Source organism: Phocoena phocoena, chromosome 2, assembly GCF_963924675.1.
Source record: "Phocoena phocoena chromosome 2, mPhoPho1.1, whole genome shotgun sequence".
Lineage (NCBI taxonomy): Eukaryota > Metazoa > Chordata > Mammalia > Artiodactyla > Phocoenidae > Phocoena > Phocoena phocoena.
In genome coordinates, this window is record NC_089220.1 from 97,002,671 (window position 1) to 97,027,231 (window position 24,561).

Below are 24,561 nucleotides of genomic sequence, written 5' to 3' on the forward strand. Positions count from 1 at the left end.
TGACTCACGGGCCCAGCCGCTCCGCGGCATGTGGGATCTTCCCAGACAGGGGCACGAATCCGTGTCCCCCGCATCAGCAGGCGGACTCCCAACCACCGCACCACCAGGGAAGCCCAAGGCTTGTCTTTAAAAAGGCATTGCTGGGTGGTTGTAAACTCAGTTGATAGAGTAGCCAGAATATTAGCATGCATCTTTCTAGCTCAGGGGTGAAAGAAGGTTGGATCTCTTACTTTACTTTTGGGTAGTTGCTCGATGAAGGAGAAAATTTCGATGTATAATCACTTTTCCTTCTTTTCTGGCTTAGCTTCTCATCAATGACCAAGCTTCTTCTTGCATGTAAATGGGTCATTTAGGAGGCAGAAAAGAATCCCATAATTATGTCAAATAATTTTTACCCCACTACCAGTGTTCTGATATATATGTAAAGTCCTAGTTCAGGACCTGAGCTAGGTAATTGTCAGCAGTATCACCGAATAAAAAGAGATCTTTCTCCCTGAACCCAATACCCATGAAATCTCCATAGCTGTTTTCCCTGTTCCCTGCCACCCACCCTCTCGCTTGTGACATGCTTGTCTGCACTGAGCTTTAGAGTTCACCGAGCATCGTCCCCAGAACTCTCTCATTACATAATCACAACAACTCAGCAAAGGTTATTATCTCCAATTCATAGAGGATAATTCCCAAGGATGAATTGATATTCAGAGACCCAGTGACCTTGATTAGAATTCAGGTCTTCTGTCTCTCAGGCCTTTGCAGGTGACTTTCCAAATCAGCCTGTGTTCCCAGGAAAGGGGACCTAGCACTGGGTGACAGAAAAATTGTCACAGTTACTTGGATACTCTATGTGAGTCACCTTATCACCAATTTTGTTTGTGGAAATTCACAAAGAAGTTCCCAAACATCACAACTTATTTATTACTCTCCTTATCATCATTTTAGCACTTTGTCTACCTGGGTAGGATGCTCTACATGTCTAGGAATATTGTAAAACTTCTTCCAAGTTTTGTTAGCCCATCATATTAAAAACCATGCCTTTCTACCCCTGACATTTAACAGTATTACAGGGATATCTTAAAAAGAATATACTCTGAGTCTGCTTTGAGAGAAATACAGTATTTGGAATGTAGAAGGGGATAGCACCATTCTGTGCTGGTAAGATCACTTATCAAATACCACTTTCCGTTCAGGACCTTGATAAAACAAATATCATACGTGTCCAGAGGATTTTGCCTTCACCACTGGGAACTAGGGATTTGGGCCTGAGGATGAAAAAATGTAGGGAGAACATGATTGCTGTCTTCACATTTGCAAAAGCTGTCAGGGGGAAGACAGATTAGACTCTGTGCTGCCCTCCAGGGCCGAACAGGATCAGAGCGGGGAAGCCAGAGGGAGGCAGATTGAGGCTCTGTGGAAGGAAGCACTTTCTAAGCTATTAGATCAGTTCACATTGGAGTGAGTTGCCTCAGGAGGTAGGGAGCTCCTAGGTGCCAGAAATGTGCATGCGAAGGCTGAGCTCTGCTTTGGCAGAGCTGTCACTGTAGGAGTTCAAGCAGTAGAGGGGCATTTAAGAAAATAACACTTCAGACAGCTTTTGCTGCAGATCTTCTCTGGTCTTAGGAGTCGTGGCAAAGCACCCTGCTCAGAGCTTTCTTTCTTGTTTTCAGACTGTCTAAACCAGCTTTCTTGAATACCTCCACCAACAGTCAAACAGAGATTTATTGGTTTTGGATATCCCTTTGGGTGTATTCTTAATTGTTCCTTATTTTTCCTCATTTAAGCAGAAAGAATGTATTCCCACAGTGAAAACCCAGACATCCTTGAATTTCTTATAAACTCTTGAATTTTAAAATAAATTGTCAGTTTTTATTTTTTTTAAGACTTTATATTCATAGAGCAATTTTAGGTTCACAGCAAAATTAACAGGAAGGTACAGAAATTTCCCGAATACCCTCTGCCTCATGCATGCACAGCCTTCCCCATTGCCAACATCTCGCACTAGAGGGGTGCATTTGTCACAGCTGATGAACCTACACTGATACATCATTATCACCCATAGTCCAGAGTCTATGTTAGAGTGCACTCTTGGTGTCATACATTCTGTGGGTTTGGATAAATGTATAATGGCGTGTATCCATCATTATAGTTTTTCTTTTTATAGAAAACATAATACTACTCTGGTGGGGGATGCTGATAATGGGGGAGGCTATGCATGTGCGGGGCAGGGGTATATGGGTAAGCTCTGTGCCTTCCTCTCAATTTTGCTGTGAACCTAAGAGTTCTATAAAAAATAAAGCATATATATATATGTGTATATATATATGCATATATATGTGTATGTGTATATATATGTGTATATGTGTGTGTATATATATATATATATATATATATATATATATATGCATACATATGAAACATTTTGTGCCAAAGGACCTTGACCCTGCCACATTTCTGTGAAGGGGATTGTGCTGCTCTTTCATGAGCTCTTCTAGTATTTTTATCAGGGAGAAAGAAATGGCGTACTCGAACTTCATAATTGAGTTTAGTGTAATATAGGAAATATTTTAAAAGATATGGAGAGGGTTTAGGGAAATAAATTGTACAGAACCCAGGGTCTAATAGTAGTTGGTGCAGTTATCATCCTGAAGAAGCAAGAGGAAAGAACAGTTTCAAACACCCCATGAGGGTCACATATGAAAAGAATGACTACATGGAGCTGGGCCTCTGGTAGAGAGACTAAGCCAAACTCACTGTGAGCTGGCAAGAATGGAGCTGAGGGAAAACTCCCTCATCCTCATTTTCCTCCCACTTTCTGTCACCTATTAATAGTGCCTCTTATTGGAAGAACCAACTAGAAGCCAGTGGGTGAAGACATCTGCTGATGCTGTCCACGTGGGTCAGTCTCAGAGGACAACAGAGTAGTGAAGAAGGTTGCAGAGTGAACATGGAGAGACCAGCAGAAAAGACCCAGCACTGGCCTCTCTCATAGCACACGCCTAGGTAGCCATTTACTACCTGTTATCCTTGTAGCCTGGAATATACCTCCAAGCAGAGCCTATTTAATTGACCAAGACTTGCAACTGGCTCTAAAATAGGATTAAAAACAATCATTATTTTAAAAGAAGAGTTCTATCTACTGATTATGAAAACTAAAAGAAAAAGTGGTAATTTTCAGTGGTAACCAAATATTTGGATCCATTTAAGAGAGTTTTGTAATACGAGATATATAAAACCTCCTGCTTCCCAAAATGCTTTATCAGAATTGATTGGCTCCTTTTCTCAAGGCAGCCAGTCTTCCTATTGTCTCTTTTTCCTGCAGCCATCTGGTACTGTCTTTGATGTGAAGTATATATTTTCCAATTTTATTCTAAACATTCATACTCAATAAAACATTGCATCATCTTTTTTAGATAGTCGAAATATTCAATTTTTTAAGATAAGTTAAATGTATTGAAGAGAGTTTCATTATTAATATGTGTTGTGGAGCCTGCAACAAGTTGCCAATCGGAGATGCACACTCTATTTACAGGATATGAAATACCATGATGTTGGGGAAATCAATGTGATTATGACTGGAGAAGGGGGGATGGTCTAGATATTCAGCCCAGATTCTGTGTACACACTTTTCCCTCCTCACCCAGGAGGAACTAATGGAAAACTAGAAAGTCTGGTATTTAAACATAAATTCCCCTGGAATTTGGTGTTTTCAATGGAGGTTTTCAGAGCTCAATTTCAGCTTTATCTCGGAGTAGAATTTCAGCGTTACTTGACAATAACATGTTTGCCCTTGAAAAATGCAAGCGGAAAATGAAGTCTGGATACCCCCACTTACCCTGCTGTAGACTTTTAGCCTCTTCCAGAGTGAAGAGCATCATCAGTAGAAACACAGTGAGTTATCTTCTGGGAACCTCTTTAGTGCAGCCAAATGTTTACTGTAGCAGAAATGTCCGAATCTCACTGAGAAATTCACAGAACTAAAAGCAAAAGCGTTGCATGGCCTGGCAGATTCACGTATCTAACCTCCTGTAAAATCTAACATGCATTTGGACTCAAAATATATACAAATAGGCCCTCATGGAGTCACATATTTTGTTCTTGAATTTCTCCAGTTTTGCATATAAGAGGGTTTTCTTTGTTGTGTATCCAGCTGGAGAGCTAAGACAATCAAGGGCAAAGCTATGTTGTGCTACCCCAGAGAACAGATCCAGATGGTCTCCTGAAAAGAAGTTGTCCCAAACAGTCACTATAAGTCCTTCGCTTTGGGGACCAGGTTGGAAGACAGTGGTTGAGTATTTGTAGATACTCTCTGGGACTGTTTAGATTCTGATGGGGATGCAAGTGCTATTAGAGGTGTCTCAGGTATAAAAACTAGCCAAGAAAAACTAAAAATCAAAATTTCTTGTTTAATACTTTAGAATTCAATTATGCTTAAATTTGATAGAAAATAAAGCTATGAGAATTGCTTTAAAAATTGGGGTAAAAGGAAAAAAGAAAAAAATATAATTCACTGTCAGAAATTAGATAGAAGGGTGGTAGAAAATTTGGGTTTTAGATAGCACTGCTCAATTACTGTATACTAGTTACATTCAATGATGTAACAGGACTTAGATCAGGTCATTACTGTATGATTCTCTTGTGATTTACTTCTTGATAAATACTGTCCAGCAAAAATATGTTTTTTTCAGATTTGACATGTTGCTTTTCCTAGAAAATACTCAAAGCAGATGTCTTTCCTAAATAAAGCTGAAACTTGTATAAATTAATCAAAGGATATTTTAAGTTTAAATAATGAAAAGCTACCCATTGGTCAAATAATTGGGGGTTGGCAGAGGGAGAATTCAGAATACATTGCATGTTATTCCAATCCGTGTACTCAAATGTATCTTGAGAGATAGCCTATTTGGTTCTTTTGCAATAGAGCTGGTTTGGAAAGCAACATAAAGCCTTCAATTATATCATGTGCATTTTGTACACTTTAGAGTGTTTTTGTAATAAGAACATGGAAAGGGTTTGTCACAGTGTGACAGGTGGGAATGGAGGCAAAGAATGGTGTACCATGATCATACTTTCTCTTAAATCTTTGCACCATTTAACAAATAAGATCAGAAACAGCCCTATTTACTTCCTTTCCCAAAATTGTCCTGCATTGGAAGAAGAAAAGAAGCAATAATATCGTTAGCAGTTAACAAGCAACAGGAAGTAATTGCTGTGTTTAGGCCAATGGTAGAATGTAGCATTTCCTTTCAGAGTCCTGCAGATATATACAAGGCAGAGACATGGCAATTGCTGACCGTTCTTTGTTCCCAAGGCCATATTTTCTTACATGGGTGACCTTGAACAAAACACCAAAGCTTCATTATGTGCCAGGACACTGCTTTACCATTCCTCAGCAGTTCCCCATCATTCGAGGATGATGTTCTCATCACTCCAAATGGCATACAAGATACTTCACAACCTGATCTTTGCTGCCTCTTTCAGTCTCTTATCCCGATACCCATGCATCCATCCATCACCACAGGTATATCACAGTTAATTATCATAGATCCTAAGTGGACTGTGTCCCCAAGCCCCCATGCCTTTCTTTACTCATTCAGTAAAATTGGGAGGTATACATTGTGTGCCAGATACTGTGCCAAGGGCTAAGAATAAATGATAAACAAGGCAACAGGATCCAAGGCCTCATAACACTTTATGGTCTAGTGGAGATAACAAAGAAAAATAGAATACCCCCCCACAAAAATAAGTAAATAAACATAAATAAAATAATTACAGATTGTGATATGTGCTGAGAAGGGAAAACAAAACCCAGAGTGTTGACATAGAGATTGAAAGGGGATGAAGGGGTGAGGTGGTGACATTTAGAGTGTGCCAGGTAAAGACCCAGGGCCAAGACTTCGAGACAGAGGAAACAACCTATGCAGTTCTAATGTATGCAAGACTTTCTCAGGTTCAGTGGATTGAATAAAGGCCAGTGTAGCTGGAGAATGGTGTGGGAGACACAGCTTGAGGTGGAGGTGAAGGAATAGCCAGATGTCAGATCAAGCAGGGCCTGGAACTCACAGTAAGGAGTTTCATTCCAAGTGTAATTAGAAGTTATTGGTTGGATTCAAGCAAAGCTGTGATATGGCTCAATTTATGTTTTTAACAGATTGGTGTGGCATCTGTGTGATGGATGAATTAGAGAAAGACAAGAGAGAAAGTAGTTGCAACATTGACTTTAGGAGGCTATTCTGGAAGACCAGAAAAGGAATGACAGTGGATGCATTCCAGAGATATGTGAGGGTAGAGATAACAGTGCAGTTGAAGTTCCTTCTTTTCTAATTCCTGGTACCTCCAAGTCCCAACCCAAGCATCACCTCTCCTATGAAGCTACTTTGAAAGTCCCTCAATCCCCACAGGGTTAGACGCCCCCTCCTGTTCTCAGAGCAGTCTGTCACATGGCTCCACAGTGTGACATACCATAATATTGACTCCTTTGCCTGCCTTCTATGAGACTGTGAACTTTTTTTAGGACAATAGCTGTGTTTTGTCCATTTCTGTGTCCTTGGCCTGAGCACAGAGCCCAGTGCATAAGAGGTACTCAATAGATATCAAATGTGTGGGTGAATCGTGCCCTCTGAACCATTGGAGAGCTCTTCTGGTGACATGAAACACCGAGTGGGAGCCAGATCAAGGGGCTTGGGATTGATTTTGATATTGAAAGGACTGTGGAAGAGCTACTGTCCATACCAAGGACACCTACTTCTGTTAGAAGTGACCAAGAAATCTCAGACAGGAAGCCAAATTGATTTTTCCAAGGCCATTTCAGGGGAAAGAGTTCTTGACTAAGGTGGACTCTCTCTCAAAAGTACTTTGAGTTCCATTTCTAAACCCTGCTGTGACAATTACAGTTCAGAAACACTTGCTTGCAACACACAGCTTAGCAGATACTGTCATTTTTGTCAAGGGGTTTGCATTTATCAGTTGTGTGTATGAGAATTGTTGGACAGAAATCATAACCAAACTGTCAGCATGGCCTCCCATTACCTTCAAGCAGATTCATTTTAATTCACCTTCACAAAGATTTAAATGCCTACCATGCACCAGTTGTTGTGCCTGGCTGTTAGGATAAAGGTGGATGTCAGGATATTTGTAAAAGGTCTCTATTCATAAAGAACTCACAGTCCTGTGGGGTAAATAAATAAGCATTGCAATTGAGGATGCTAAGTAGTTCTAATGTGTATGCATAACATTATAAATATATACTTGGTGGAAGAAAATATAATAGGATCATTTATTCATTATTCTTGGAGGAGGAATAGAGTATATTTGGTTAGAAAGGGGCTTAAATTGAGCTGGATCAGTAGGAGTAGATCTGTCTCTCTCTGTCAACTTCCCAGATGCGGGGAAGCCTAAGACTTAAAGGCACTGGTTCCAGAGGTAGACTGTATTTAAATAAATTACTTTAGGACCTGTGTAACCTCTGAAAATTATCTAACAACTCTTCACCTCAGTTTATTCAACTGTTAAATGGGATAATATAGTACATACCCCATAGTATTGCCATGAGGATTAAATGAGTTTGTGCATATGAACATGAAAATGTCCTTCCAGGCAGAGAAAACAGGGTGTGTTTGGAGAGGGAGATTTGAGGGAAGATTGGAAACACGGTTTGTGACCCAGATCCTGAAGAGCTTTGTGAGTCATTCTAAGATATTTGGATTCTATGCTATAGGTAATGAGGAACTACCAATGGTTTCAAACAACGGAGTGGTGTGATCAGGTCTGTGTTTTAGAAAGGTTCTCTGGCAAGAGTAGAAAGGTTGGACTAGAAGGGGAAGGAAAGTGAGAGGCAGAGAGCACAAGCAGGTGGTTAGAGCAGTAACCCACCAGAGATAATTCAAAACCTGGAATAGATGGCAGCAGTAGGAAATGCTAATGTGCTAAATTTAAGGTTTCCCAATTTTTTGACCATGGAACCCTCTTTCCATACATAATATTCCAATAACTCATCAGGACTCAGTTTGGGGAATGCTGGCTCAACATCTGCTCATTTTTTGGATGTTTTTATTTTGCTTCTTTACATTTGTCTGTATCTCAGGTTTTCCATTCCTATAACCCAGCAGGGAATTATGACCACAGACGGAGGTGCTTATAAATTATCTGACGTGGACAGTTTAGAAGATCAATAAATGAGCAAGTGTTCCATGGAAACCGAGTTTATGCTGAGCTCTCTGGATTTTCACAGTAGCCAGCCCTCCATCTTAATGTTCTCTTCTCTTTGTTGCTGGTAAAGATTTGTGAGGAGAGAGGCGAGATACAAGTTGTATTGAGGAATATTAATCTGTTGTTTGCATATGTTTTAGATTCAAAGGAGTGGAAACTATGCTCTTGGAGACTTAAAATTTCCTTTCCAATGCATTTGGTGCCTCTGAAGATTACTCTAAGTGTTACATACATACACAAATACAACACACACACAACTATTTAATCTACACAATAACCCTATAACGCAGGCACTGTTATTATACCTATTTTATGGATAAACAAAATGAGTCACAGAGAAGGCCAAAGTCACACAGCTAGTAAAGAATAAAACTAGGAGAGTTAGTGGCAACAACTGGTGTTTATTAAACATTGAATGAATGTGTGAGTGAATGAGTGAAGGAGAGAACAGAATGAATGAACAAGAGATTGATGTTAGGCATTGGAAAAGTAAAAAGAAATGATGCATTTAGGTTAAGGACAACACTAGGAACTAAAACAAGACTGGGCAATATTCCAAAGAAATTACTCTCTAAATGCGAGAGTTTGAAGTAGAGAGAGTAAAGAAAAAAGAGTGAAATTTACTCAAGATTACAGTAAATACAGCACATTGGGAAAGTTCACACATTTCTCTGCTGTCAAGATCAAGCTCTTGTATTATTATTGGCGCTTATAAGTGGCATTTGAAACAGATACCATTTCAACTGCAAAGAGTTTACTGAGTGAGGCCCAAGATATGTTTTCAATTTGCTGCATTCTGTGACCTCGAGAATAGAAATGGCATCTGTGTATCTAGAAAGAGGTGCAGAATGTGTCTTGCGAAGGCTTGCTAACACAGTTCTAAACAAGACATCAGTCCCTACCTGAACCTGTCCATAATCTCTTACTTAGCTTCTAGGTACATAGTCCTGTGCTACGTGTTATCATCTGAGCATAAATACCTTCAATCAATAAACATTCCCAGAGTTTATTGGGAATTCCCACTAGTGCTATGTACTAGAGTATCTCAAATGGATAAGATATATCCCTAATCTCAAAGGCCTCCTTATCAACTGGGAGGAAGATGATACAAATACAACTATACATTCAGATGACAGATTTATAAAAACTGCTGTTCTAATAAAACATATCCAGTAAGGTATAATATGAAAACATAGTACATAAATGATACAATATAGACCAAAGTTACAAAATAAATTTGAGTAAGAATGGCTTGATAAGGATTTAGGACTGGAGAAGGAACTTTAGGTTGGTCTCGATTATTAAGAAATGGATGATGATGATGAGAAGAACATATCAAGAAGGAGCCGAAGCAGTAGTATCTAACGCTAATAAAAGATCAGGTACATATGGAATGGTTTTTAAAAAGGCCTTTGGGCTTCCCCATTGGAGGAAGATTTTACTGACCTTGAATAATGAAATTAGTTACCCAGAGTGTATAATGCTAAATATAAACTATTATTTCTTCTGAAAGCACTCAAATCTTCATGATTTTACTCTTCCAATCTTTCTACTTTGGGGTTCTTTGGTCTTCAGAGCCCTAGAAATCTTCTCTTATATTTCCAATTCTTTCATTTCCTAGTTGGCATTGATAAGTGTCTGAGTCATTTGTTAAGACAACATAGAAACTCTGCCTTCTTACTAGTTTAGAATTCTGTCCTTCTCTGACCCATCCTTGACCCAGATGAGGCACAGCTGGGCACCTATCCAATTAGACTCATTCTTATGCTAAAGAGGTAGGCCTGGGCCATCTTGGTCTTTGGCTATACTTTTATATGAGTGCTCAGCTCATGTGTCACAGCAGGCAACCTGGCGCTGACATACAGCAAACCCTGATTACCATCAATCTGCTCCCAGAACCATCTACCCAACCATCACAAGATATCAGTTTGGGGCTGACATCTTTGGGACCTGGTCCCAGCCAGGAGATGTGAGTCACCCAGGGATGACAGTTCGATCAAAATGCATGATGAATAGAGCCTAACCATCATCCCATCACTCATGAGCAAGGAGGCAAAAATTGTCAAGGTAGCAGTGTCAGGTGTGGAGAAGGTAATTTCTGACAGGCGATTAATGCCAAGGAGCCAGCAGTCATCCAAGTACTGCCAATAGAAATGGGCAGTTACATATATTTTTTCTATGACTTGCCTCCCTTCCCCCACTCTTGACCTCTGGTTTTACAGTATGCTGCTGAAAAGCCTCAGAAATGATTATTTTTCCCACAAATTCTAAATATTTATGCCCCTCAAAATCTAGAGCTTATATATACCTCACATATACATATGTCAAACAAATCCTAGTTAAGACCTCATAGCCCCACCACCTTTTGAAAAACAACTGAAATGTTCCCCAATTAATGTTACTCTAATGGTCATTAAGGAAGCAATAAGTCAGTCATCCTGGGGCCAAATCTTGTTTTATTTCATGACCCAGAGCAAATCATTGTACCTGTCTGTGTCTCAGCTTCCTCATCTATAAAATAAGATTGTTTTGTGGATTAAAAAAAGGATCTCTCACCTTTGAGATAAATGCTTAATAAACACTAGGTAATATTATTAGTGTCCCTCTGCAATGCTGTTACATATGATAGAAAATTCTCAAAAACTGCAAAAATTTTGTAAAACATAGGGCACCTGAAGGAAGCAGGTTAAATTGGGCAAGGGTAGAGGGTACTTTGGGCACTTGAATTAAAACAAAATGGGCAATGGACATGGGTCCTTTGAGATGGCAAATGGAGCCAAATAGCAGAAGGCAGGGAACAAAAGCCACACTTAGAACTGCTGAAAGCTGGTCCTTCCTTTCCACCCAGGCCCATGTGGAGACACCATCAGCTTATTCAATACATGGAGGATTTTAGTACAGAACCTGGGAGAAGATCCCAGGACTCATCTGTGCAGCCAATAGTGAGGAGAAATCCAGTCCAAGGTCACACCCAGTACAGGTGTGGATATGCTGAAGGTGGACACACTGCAGCTTCACCCAGGCTCTAGGCAAGAGGCAGAAGCCACACTAGCTATTTTAACAGAGGGAATATGATATAAAGACTTGTTAATTAGGTTTCGAAGAACTGAAAAGGCAAAAGGGAACTCTGAGGTATTAGAAGGTAGCAACTTCAGCTTCAAGCCTTGGGTTGAGGGAACCAAGGGAAGAAGTTACAATTGTTCTAAATTAGAAGCCGAGTGGAAGGGGCCTTTGGAGCTGAAAGTCAGGCCTCTGAGGAGGGACACTGCTAGGCTGGCACTGGAGATTTTGAGGGGGGTCGTGTATCTGGTATTTCAAGTGTGGGAAAAACGGACTGCCAACAGGATCCAGCTGCTGCTAACAGAACACAGACATTTGCTGGGGTGAAGAAATGAGGCTGGGGTGCCACTAACAGGAACGGGAAACCCATAGGAAGGAAGGAGCAAGTCCCTTCTCCCCACAGGAGCCTTGCAGTTTTCCTCTGGCGCCCGCTATTGGAGACACCTAAGAAGGAGCCTCTGGCTGAGCAGAAATAGGTAGTTTGTATCCTTGCATTCCAGGCAGAGGCAAAGCGGAGTAGAGGAGGTTGCGTGTGGTGTTGAGAGACAGCAGCTTAATCAGTGGCATCTTGTCTACTCCACCCATCCACCCACCCAATATACGATAACTACCTACCATGTGCCAAACACTGGCAGCTAAGATGCACTATTTGCTCTCCAGAAAGGCAGGCAAGGGGAAGGAGAGAGAGAAAAAAAAAAAAAAAAAGAGGAATGTGATATAGTTGGTGACTGAGAAATATAGACTAGTATAGGGAAGAGAAGGAGGGTTGGGAGAGAAACTGTCCAGAGCCAAATGTTAAAAATGAGTAGCGATTTGCTAAACAAAGAAAAGGAAAGTAGGTAGACGCTGATCTATGGAAGAACAAATCAGGAAGGGTCTTATATGCGATATGTGGAATTGGGATTTTTCTCCTGAAGGCAATGAGAAACATACCAATAGTTTTAATCTGGCATAATTAGGTTTATGTTTTGATTTTTAAAAATATTGAAAGTGGTTAGAACTGCAGCAGAATAGCCAGATTTTTAAAAAACAAAACAGTCTAGAAATGAATTTTTAAAGTTTTTGAATAATTGTTGATAATACATTTACAATATAAAAAATGATTTAAAAAGGTAAACACTAAGAAATCTCATTCTCTCCTGACTCCTGTGGATAACCATTTTTATTTTGTTCAAGGTTTTAGTGTTTCTTAATTTAAACACAAGTAAATATGAACGTTTATTTTTTATTTTCCACCTTTTCTTACTCAGTTTTTTCTTATTTGAAACAATGCTGAAATAAAAATCTCCAAAGTCAGATTTCTGGGACAAGGGGTAAATGCTTCTGTAAATTTGGTAGATGTTGCCAAATTTGGTGGATATTTTTCTTTCCTAGATGTTGTGCCATTTTGTTCTCCCACCAGCGTTACAAGAGAGCACCTCTTTACTTATAGTCTGTCTAAGAAAGTGTGTTGTGAAAGTTTTTGGACTTTTTGCCATATGATAGTCGAGAGATAGAATGTCAATATAGCCTCTCTGGGTGAAGTTGTGCTTTTGTTTCATATGTTTAAAGGCCATTTGCATTACTTTTTCTGTGGTCTCTATTCATATCTTTTAATCATTTTTCTGGTGGGCTGTTATTCACTTTTTTTCCAGTTTCTAGGAGTTGCAAATATTTTTCCCAGTTTGTCACTTCTTTTTGAATTTAGCTTTTGACTTTTTTTTCTTTGTCACACAGTTACAGTTTCCTACTCTCAGTTTATGAAAGAATTCACACATGCTTTCTATAAATACATTCATGGTTTCATTTTTACATTTAAAAACTTTGGGGCTTCCCTCGTGGCGCAGTGGTTGAGAGTCCGCCTGCCGATGCAGGGGACATGGGTTCGTGCCCCGGTCCAGGAAGATCCCACATGCCACGGAGCAGCTGGGCCCGTGAGCCATGGCCGCTGAGCCTGCGCGTCCGGAGCCTGTGCTCCGCAACGGGAGAGGCCACAACAGTGAGAGGCCCGCGTACCACAAAAAAAAAAAAAAAAAAAAAAAAAACTTTGGTGTATTTGGAGTTTATACTGGCAAGCAATATGAGGAATAGGTAGAACGTCATCTTTTCCAAGTGGCTACCAGTGGTCCTAAAAACCCTTTAATAAAATGTCCATCTTCACCTCATTGATTTGAGGCATCATCGTTATCATATTTTAAATGTCCCTATACACCTGGGTTTCCTTTTGAAAATTTGTTCTATTCCGTTGATCTGTTCACCTATTCCTGAGCCAATACCACACTGTTTTAATTATCGGTGCTTTATAATATATTTTATTTTCAGCTATTAGGGGTACCACTTATTGTTCTTTTTCAAAATTTCACATATGACTTGTTCTTAATGAACCAACTTCTTATTTAGGCTTTAGCCTGGAAAAGTCGAAATGTCTCCTCCTTTAAATATATTTTTAAACATTTTTTAAGAGGAATTTTAGGTTTACAGCAAAATTGAGAGGAAGGTACAGATATTTTCCATATATGTCCTGCCGTCACACATCCGTAGCTTCCCTCATAATCAACAACCCCACCAGAGTGGTACATTCATTACAATTGATAAACATACATTGACACATCATTATCACCCTAAGTCCATTATCTATATTACGGCTCACGCATGTACATTCTGTGGGTTTAGATAAATGTATAATGACACGTGTCCATGTTTGTAATATCATACAGGGTATTTTCACTGCCTTAAAATTTTTTTGTACTCTATCTATTCATCTCTGCTCCACCACCACACCACCCCCATCTCACACCCCTAGCAACCCCTGATGTTTTTTATTATGTCTGTATTTTTGCTTTTTCAAGAATGTCATATAGTTGGAATCATACAGTATGTAGACTTTTCTGATTGGCTTCTTTCACTTAGCAATGTGCACTTAAGATTCCTCCATGTCCTTTTATTGTTTTCAAGGTTATTTCTTTTTAGCTCTAAATAATATTCCACTGTATGTATTACAGTTTATTTACCCATTCACCTACTAAAGGACTTCCTGATTGCTTCCAAGTTTTGGCAATTATGAATAAATCTGCTATAAATGTCTATGTGCAGGGTTTTTTTTTTAATTTATTTATTTATTTTTGGTTGTGTTGGGTCTTCGTTGCTGTGCACGGGCTTTCTCTAGTTGTGGTGAGGGGGTCTACTCTTCATTGTGGTGTGTGGACTTCTCATTGCGGTGGCTTCTCTGGTTGCAGAGCATGGGCTCTAGGTGCACGGGCTTCAGTAGTTGTGGCTCATGGGCTCTAGAGCACAGGTTCAGTAGTTGTGGCACATGGGCTTAGTTGCTCTGCAGCATGTGGGATCTTCCCGGACCAGGGCTCGAACCCGTGTCCCCTGCATTGGCAGGTGGATTCTTAACCACTGTGCCACCAGGGAAGCCCTATGTGCAGGTTTTTGTGTGAAAAATAAGCTTTCAACTCCTTTGGATAAATACCAAGGAGCATGACTGCTGGATAGTATCGTTAAGAGTATGTTTAGTTTTGTGAGAAGCCACCAAACTGTCTTCCAAAGTGTCTGTACTATTTTACATACCACCAGCAATGAAAAGATTTCCTGTTGCTCCACATCCTAATTGGTATTTGGTGTTATCATTGTTCCAGATTTTGGCCATTCTAATAGGTATGAAGTAGTATGTCATGTTGTTTTAATTTGCATTTCCCTGATGACATATGATGTAGAGCATCTTTTCATATGCTTATTTGCCTTCCATATATCTTCTTTAATGCGGTATCTGTTTCAAGTCTTTGACCCATTTTTAATCTGGTTGTTTGTCTTCTTATTGTTGCACTTTAAGAGTTCTTTATATATCAAATGTGTATTTTACAAATATTTTCTCCTAATCTATGGCTTGTCTTTCTCGTTCTCTTGACATTATCTTCCATAGAGCAGATGTTTTTAACTTTAATGAAGTCCATATCATTATTACTTTCATGAATCATGTCTTTGTTGTCGTATCTAAAATGACATCTCCATATCCAAGGTCATTTAGGTTTTTTCCTCTGTTATATTCCAGGGGTTTTATAAGTTTGTATTTTACATTTAGGTCTAAAATCCATTTTGAGCTAATTTTTGTGAAGAGTATAATGTCTGTGTCTAGATTCATTTTTTTTTTGTATGTGGATGTTCAGTTGTTCTGGCATCATTTGTTGAAGAGGCTATCTGTTCAGTTGAATTGCCTTTGCTCCTCTGTCGAAACTCAGTTGACTATATTTTGGGGGGTTTACTTCTGGACTCACTGTTCTGTCCATTGACCTATTTGTCTGTTCTTTTGCCAATACCACACTGTCACGATTGTTGTAGCGTTGTAGTAAGTCTTGTAGTTGTATAGTGTCAGTTCTCCAACTTTGTTCTTCCCCTTCAATGTTGTGTTGGCTATTTTGGGTCTTTTGCCTCTCAATACAAGCTTTAGAATGAGTTTGTTGATATCCATAAAATAACTTTCTGGGATTTTTATTGAGATTGCATTTAATCTATATATCAGATCAGGAAAAATTGACATCTTGACAATATTGACTCTTCCTATCCTTGAATATGGAATATTTCTCCATTTATTTAGTTCTTTGATTTTGTCCATCAGAGTTCTGTAATTTTCCTCTTATAGGTTTTATACATATTTCATTAGCTGTATACCTAAATATTTCATATTTTGGGGTGCTAATGTAAATAATATTGTGTTTTTAACTTCAACTTCAAATTCCACTTATTCATTGTTGGTATATAGGAGAGCAATTGACTTGTATATGAACCTTGTATCCTGCAGCCTTGCTATAATCGCTCACCAGTTCCAGGAAGTACTTTTGTTTGTTTGTTTGTTTTTAATTCTTTCAGATTTTCTACCTAGACAATCATGTCATCTGCAAACAAAGACAGTTTTATGTCTTCCTTTTCAATCCATATACTTTTTATTTCCTTTTTTTGCCTTATTGCATTAGCAAGAACTTCCAGATGGTGTTGAAAAGGAGTGGTGAGAGGGGATCCTTGCTTTGTTCCTGATCATAGTGGAAAAGCTTCAAGTGTTTCACATAATGTTAACTGAATTTTTTGGTAGATATTCTTTATCAACTTGAGAAAATTTTCTTACATTCCTAGTTTACTGAGAGTTTTTATCATGAATGGGAAAGTATTTTGCAAATGCTTTCTCTGCATCTATTGATATGATCATATGATTTTTCTTTTTTATTCTATTGATATGATGGATTATGTTACTTGATTTTAAAATGTTGAACCAGCCTTACGTATCTGGAATAAATACCATTTGGCTGAGGTGTATAATTATTTTTATACTTCCTTGGATTCAATTTGCTAATATTTTTTTGAAGATTTTTGCCTCTTTTATTATCATTGTTCCTCTATAAGTAAGGTGTGTTTGTTGTTGTTTTCCCTTTTGCTTCTTTAAAATTTTTTCTTTATCTTTGATTTTCTGTAATTTGAAAATCATATGCCTAAGTGTAATTGTGTGTGTGTGTGTGTGTGTGTGTGTGTGTGTTTTGGATTTTTTTGCCATTCATCCTTCTTGGTGTTCTCTGAGCTCCCTGGATCTATTGTTTGATATCTGACAATTCTCAGATGTTATTGTTTGGGGAAACTCTCAGTTGTTATTGTTTCATACATTTCTTCTGCACCTTTCAATCTTTCTTCTCTTTCTGATATTTTCATTACGTGTATGTTTTACCTCTTGTAGCTAGTCCATAGTCCTTGGATATTCTGTTCTGTTTTTTTATTTTTTTCAGTATTTATTTTCTTTTCAGTTTTCAAGGATTCTATTGATACATTCCATAGCTCAGATATCCTTTTTCAGCCATGTCCAGTCTGCTAATAAGCCCATCAAAGGTATTCTTCATGTCTGTTACAGTGGTTTTATTTTTTTATCTGTAGCATTTATTTTTTGGTTCTTTCTTAGAACTTCCATCTCTCTGCTTACATTGCCCATATGTTCTTGCATGCTGTCTGCTTTATCCATTAGAGTCCTTAGCATATTAATCACAGTTGTTTTAAATTCCTGGCCTGACAATTCCAATATCTCTGCCATGTCTGGTTCTGATGCTTGCTTTGTCTCTTCAAATTGTGCTTTTTGCCTTTTGGTATGACTTGTAACTTTTATTTTCTTTATAGCTGAACATGATGTACCAGGTCAAAGGAACCCCTGTAAATAGGCCTTTATTAATGTGATGGTGAATTGTGGGGGTAGGGGAAGCATTCTCTAATCTTATGATTAGGTCTGAGTCTTTTAGTGAGCCTGTGTCTCTGGACTGTGAACTTCACAAATGGTTCTCAGGGCTTTTTTTTTTGTTTTTCTTTTATTCCCCACTTTAAGTGGGACAGGATGGCTGGAGTGGGCTGGAGTTGTGTATTTCTTTTCCCCCGTCAGTTAGGCTCTTATAATACCCCAGCAGGCTAGGCTCTGGAGCACTTCTTTCTCTTAGGGGCAGCCCTTCTTAAAGAGAACAGAGTGCTCTGGTGTATTTAAATATGGTTCCTTTTTCCCTCCCCCTGCCAGAGGCATGAGGGACTTTTTCTCTGATATACTGTGGGGATCTGGTCAAGCTCCTAGAGGTAAATCTGACAATATTGTGAGGGATATTCGATGACTGGGTTCCCCCTAAAGTTTTTAACTCTCAGAGTTGTCCACTGAGCCTCCAGCAATTTGTCAACTACATTTCAGGTTTTCCTACCCAGTACAGGTTCCCCTGGCCATTTCCAGTCCTGAGTTTCTGCTCGGGTCAGCTGTGACTCCCTGAATTTGCCTGTCTGTCTCTCCAGTCTCAGAGGTTTGCCCTGTTTTCTTCCCTCTCTTATGGATCCAAGAAGAGTTGTTGATTTTTCAGTCTGTTCAGCTTTTTACTTTTTGTTAGGATTGACTGGCAACTTCCAAGCTCATTACAAGTGGAACTGGAAAACAAAAGTCTCTTTTACCTATATGTCTAAAATGTATTACATACTACCTTAGCTTTTCTTTTTCCTTAACAACTTTATTGGAGTATAACTGCTTTACAGTGGTGTGTTTCTGCTTTATAACAAAGTGAATCAGTTATACATATACATATATCCCCATATCTCTTCCCTTTTGCATCTCCCTACCTTAGCTTTTAAATAGACATTACTGCCTAATATTTGTCTTTCACTTTGACTCAGAGTCTTTACTTATGAGCATTAACTAATTGACAGTTTATAAAATAGAATAAGATTTTTAGGCATAAAAGTCTTATTTGCCTCTATATTAAGTGGCCTTAGGTTGCAAATGTTGCAAATGTACAGATTTTCTCTCTCTTACCTTATTCCTGGTTGTTACTAGGGGGGCTGCCAATAGCTTCTCTGCCCTCTTCTAACTGAGAGCTAAGTGGAGAGCTACGGGTCTCTCTGATGAAGAAAGTCCATGAATGCCCATTCGTACCCATTTCTGTAGTAACTCCTTGACCTGACATTTTTTTTTCTTAACATAGATTCAATCAGGAAAATTGCCAATTTGTCCAAATTTGGGTACCTTTATGTTATACTAGCAATTTTTCTCTTTTCTCAATTCTCTTCTCTCTAGGTCCCAGATGTGAGTTCAGGCTCCAGACATGTTGTACTTACTAACTTGTTCAAGTACTAACACTAGCTATAATCAAAAATATATTTGCCTTAGAATGTCTTCATCATATGGAAGGATAAATGTTTAGTTCAAATGTCACCTCCTTTGTGATACTTTTCACAATTCCTCCAGTGAGATTTAACTTTTCTGTCTTCTCTAGATTCAGAGTATCGTATATGTATTTAAAATATTTATTTTATTTACCTTGAAGCTTAATATTTACCTTGGAGTTTATGCTTGTCTCCCTATGCCCTACCCTATGCCACTACCAACATTGCACCTCATCCCACTAGACCCTGACTCTGATCTTAAATACCGAGACCTGTATTTAAGGTCATAACAGAGGCACATATTTGCTGCGTTTGAACATTCTTGTGAGACGTAATATGAAAACTAGTTATAATCAAACCTGCTAAGCTTTACTGTCAACTCTTCCAAAAGCACAGTGAGGGGGTAAAAAGTCTTTAGGCTAGAATATTTCAAAGTGCCTCTGTTCTGCTGTCTCAGACAGTTGGGATGATCCTTCCTATTCTCTGTATTCTAACTGCACTTAGGAATTTTCTCTATGATTACTCAATATCTGTGTATGATATTTTTAGAGCTTTGGGCCCTGGCTACAAATCCTTTTAAGAGAGATTACTTCCCCTTTGCCCAACACTCCTTACCCTAGTCCAGTTCCTTTTCTCATCTGCAGCTTTCTTAACTGCAGTTACATAAAACACAATCCAGGGATCCTGGCCCTCCCTGTGCATTCACTCCTTTCCACTTTAGACTCTGCTGCATTCATTCCCTTTGACTCCTGGCTGCTTTCCTGGGGCTTCCTGCCCTTCCAAGACCAGACATTCAGCTACAAGTTTTGTCAGCCTCTCTACCTACCATCTGCACCACGGGAGACCGATTGTATTGTTACATCCTTCTCTTTCTCACTCTCTATATCAAAAAGAGCTATTTACTTGAATGGAAGGCCCATTCCCCCAGGAGACAGACCAGACATTCTTTCTATGGTATTTCAGGTTTTCTCATTTTCCCTTTAGTAAAGTAGCAGGCTCCTGAGGCTGGGCTTAAAACATGTCACTCTCCATAAGAGATTCATTGGCCTTAGTAGCCTCTGTTTTGACTGATTTTTTTTCTTACTTTTTTTTTTCTGTTCTCCCTTCATTGACAGAGTAGCAAGTATCACTAATATTGTTATACTTTCCAATAGCAATACCATGGTTTCTATGTTTATTGTTTTAATAATAATGGACTTCAGTGTTTGATCACCAGCAGTACCAATATTTTTTCTGGATCCTAGGTTCTGTTCTCATCTCTAGGATTCACACCTACTCTAAACTTCATTTTAGAGATGTAGTGTTTTTTTTAGTTTTTTGTTTTGTTTTGTTTTAATTCTCAATCAACCTAACAGCAACTAAATTAGTTCAGTTGATAAAAACCAATTTTGATTGATAGGTGGATGAATGGATACCTAGATAATAGATAGAGAGGTAGATAGATAAATAGATAACTTTCTAAATCAGCGTTTCTGAACTTTGGGGCTATTGACATTTGGGGCCGGGTAATTCTTCATTGTGGGAGGTTGTCCTGTTTAGAGCAGGATGTTTAATAGCATCCCTGACCTCTCTCTACCCACTGGGTAGTTGTCCTTTCCCTCTCCATTCCCCCAAGTTTGACACCCAGAATATCTTCTGATATCACTAAATGTTCCTGGAGGTCAAAATCACTCCCAGTTGAGAGTCACTGATCTAAATTCATTATACCCCCAATTATTAGTAAATAATGACAAAAATTTTAACATTTTTAAAGTTAATGTATATTGAGCGAATACCACAGGCCAGGCCCTTTGGAAAGTACTTTCTCATGTAAACTTATTACATGCTTAATATCTCTGAATTAAGTATGAGAAAACAGAGAATTTAGAGAAAATCATATAGCTAGTAAATGCAGAGCTGTTTTTTAGATAACTAGCCAGTTCCAAAGCTCATGCTTTTTACAGTTATGTCATAACTTTTAACATCTTGTCTTTTATGACATAGCTATGGGTACCTTTCTTGGAGGATGAAGGTTTTCTCATCTTTCTAGCTCATTATTACTGAGACTAAGCATGGCACTTTTCTGTTGTAGGTACCAAGGAATACTAGTTGAACTGAGTATCTTTTTGTTTGACCTGAGAATGAAACATTGCCATGCTTTGAAGAATGAGTTGTTAATAAATATTTGCTAAATGAATATCTTATGTAGTCTAGAAAAATCAGGTGGCTCGCCGTCTGTTGGTTTTCTCTATTCCTCTGATCTTTTACAATGAAGGGTCGGAGAGTGATGGGGGTCATTTTAAGATAGAATTTGTACTGCTTTTCATTTACTTTACACTAATATAAACTGTTTACTATAAACTCTATGAATATTTTCCTTACATTCATTAATTTCTTTCTACTTTGCTTTTGGTCAACAATCATAGCCAGAGTAATGTTGCATTATCTTTACACAGCACCATTTTCTGCCATTTTCTGAGGAAGCAGAATTGTATTACAAACACTATTCAATTTATCCTAAGTCTTTAGTAAGGAGAGTAGGGGTTATTGTTTTTCCTTTGAGTATACAGGGTTAATTGGAGGCATCAAGTAACTGATAAACCCAAAGATTGTGAAATCAAATTCATGGGTCCATTACTAAAGTTAACTTCTCTATTAAGAAATAATAGAACCCTCACTCTCTAACCCCCCACCTTGATTTAATCAACAGACATAAACTGTTTCCTATAGACATATATTGTGGAAATGAAGAAAAACACATTCATTTTGTGCCTACACTATCATAACTACTCTGCTAGTCACTGTAAATTTATAAGATCATTTTGGACTAAGTATAATATTAGCATCTCCATTTTAAAAAATGAAGCTGAGAGAAATTAAGAAACCTGCCCCAAATCTACAGATAGAAGGTAGCAGAAGTAAGTGTCAAAATTGGTTCAGCATAGGCAAAACATTCTTTGACACAAATCATAGCAATATTTTCTTAAGTCAGTCTCCCAAGGCAAAAGAAATAAAAACAAAAATAAATAAATGGAACCTAATCAAACTTATAAGCTTTTGCACAGCAAAGGAAACCATAGACAAAACAAAAAGACATGGAATGGGAGAAAATATTTGCAAATGAGGCAACTGACAGGGGATTAATTTCCAAAATGTTCAAACAGCTAATACAGCTCAATATGAAAAAACAAACAATCCAATCAAAACATGGGCAGATGACCTAAATAGATATGTCTCCAAAGAAGACATACAGGTGGCCAACAGGCACATGAATAGATGCTCAACATTGCTAATTATTAGAGAAATGAAAATCAAAACCACAATGAGGTATCACCTCACACTAGTCAGAATGGCCATCATCAAAAAGTCTACAAACAATAAATGCTGGAGAGGGTGTGGAGAAAAGGGAACCCTCCTACATTGTTGGTAGGAATGTAAATTGGTACAGCTACTACGGAGAATAGTATGGAGGTTGCTTAAAAAAAATAAAAATAGAGCTACCATATGATCCAGCAATCCCACTCCTGGGCATGTATCTGGAAAAGATAAAAAATCTAATTTGGAAAGATACATGCACCTTGATGTTCATAGCAGCAGTATTTACAATAGCCAAGACATGGAAGCAACCCAAGTGTCCATGGACAGATGAATGGGTAAAGAAGATGTGGTACGTATATACAATGGAATATTACTCGGCCATAAAAAAGAATGAAATAATGCCATTTTCAGCAACATAGATGGACCTAGAAATTATCACACTAAGTAAAGTAAGTCAGAGAAAGCCAAATATCATATGATATCACTTATATATGGAATCTAAAAAAATGATACAAATGAACTTATTTACAAAACAAAAACTGATTATGGACATAGAAAACAAACTTCTGGTTACCAAAGGGGTTAGCAGGGAGAGGGATAAGTTAGGAATTTGGGATTAACAAATACATGCTACTGTACGTAAAATAGATAAAACAACAAGGACCTACTGTATAGCACAGGGAACTATATTCAATATCTTGTAATAACCTATAATGGAAAAGAATCTGAAAAAGAATGTATATAGAGGAATGACTGAATCACTTTGTTGTACACCAGAAACTAACACAACATTGTAAATCAACTATACTTCAATTTTAAAAAGTGGTCCAAATTTCAAAGGCATTTCTACTAATGTTAGGTTTTAATTAATTTCCACAAGCTCGTTTATATATAAAGAGCAGTCCGAACAAATCAGTGCTTAGATAAGGTTTGAACAACCCACAGTTGTTCAAGAATCAGCCTTCCCATGGAAGCAGAAAAGGAAGAAATTAGTAAAGTTTACCTTCTTGGGCCACGGGTTGTACATATGAAACTAGAGGGTAAGCCAGGTTGGTTCTGGAGAGACTAGGTAGGTTCTGAAGAGCAAAATGTATTTACTTTTGCCCTATCCCCAAGAATACCAGTACTGTGGAATATTACATGTACTCCAGAGATTGTTGTATTTCTTTAGTAGGTGACGTGATCCCAGGATACTCCACATGGTACTTCGGGATTCTTGCAGATGAAAGGTGCTATATAAATGTCAGATATTATTATACAGCACTTATAAAAAATGTTTCCACTTATCGGTGTGGACTCACTTTTGAACAGCTTAGAAAAGATAGTTATTGCTGATAATAGCTGTCAGAATAGCAGTGTAAATGACTTTTTTTTTTTGCTATACTTTGCTCCATATTTTACTGTTTTTGCTTTATAATCCAGAGTGGACTGGAAGAAGAAAGGAAGATATTTGCTGACAAGGCTTAAAAATAGGAAGATGATGATTTTTCTTATTAAGGTCAAGGTCAACAGCAAGGAAAGAATTTCCATGAGGGAATCATTAACAAAGTTAGACCACAAGAAGTTAAAAACATTACTAGAGTGTAATATTTTGATTTTAAAACATGTAACGTACATGCTATTATCTTCTGAGAGTGCAACCATTACCATTGGAAGTGTACACATTTTATTCGTAGAAAACATGATATAATGCAACGTCTTTATGTTTTCATTTTAATTTTGAAATCTCCTTTTAGGACAATCATCTGGACCCTGAATTACGTGGCTTGGCCAGTTGTGTTACCCACCTGTGTTCATTAGCTTCCTGTCCTTCAAGCTTCTGTAAGAAGCCACTAGAGAGATGTGCCCATCACTTTATCTTGGTATCATTGAACTCTTCTCCATCAGCTACTGTTCAACCAAGCCAATAGTGGTACTCTATGGAATTCTCACTGTTAGCCTAAGGAAGAAACTAGCTCCTTCACATCAGTGTCTCAGGGCCTCCTTCTTGGCAGGGGAAAAAGTGATGATTTTTGGATTGATAGCCCTACTCTCAAGCCAAATAATTGAGAAACTAAAACTTTGACTTGGTAGTTCTTTCTAACTATTGCTCTTCTCTTCCGTCCTTTTTACTTTGAGTGCTCAAGTCTTAGAATTAGTGATCTCTCTTCTCATTTTACCTATTTTTAACATTTGATTTTCAACTGGACCTAATCAGTCTGGTTGCAGTGACTCTCCACAAAAGCTTTATTGACATTATTTTTTCTCCTTTAACTTCATATAGATTTTGACAGCATGGATCACCCCTTACTCCTTAAGTCCTGCCAAGACTGAGATTTCTAAACAGACTTCACTCACTCTCTCTGCCACTATCGAAAATTT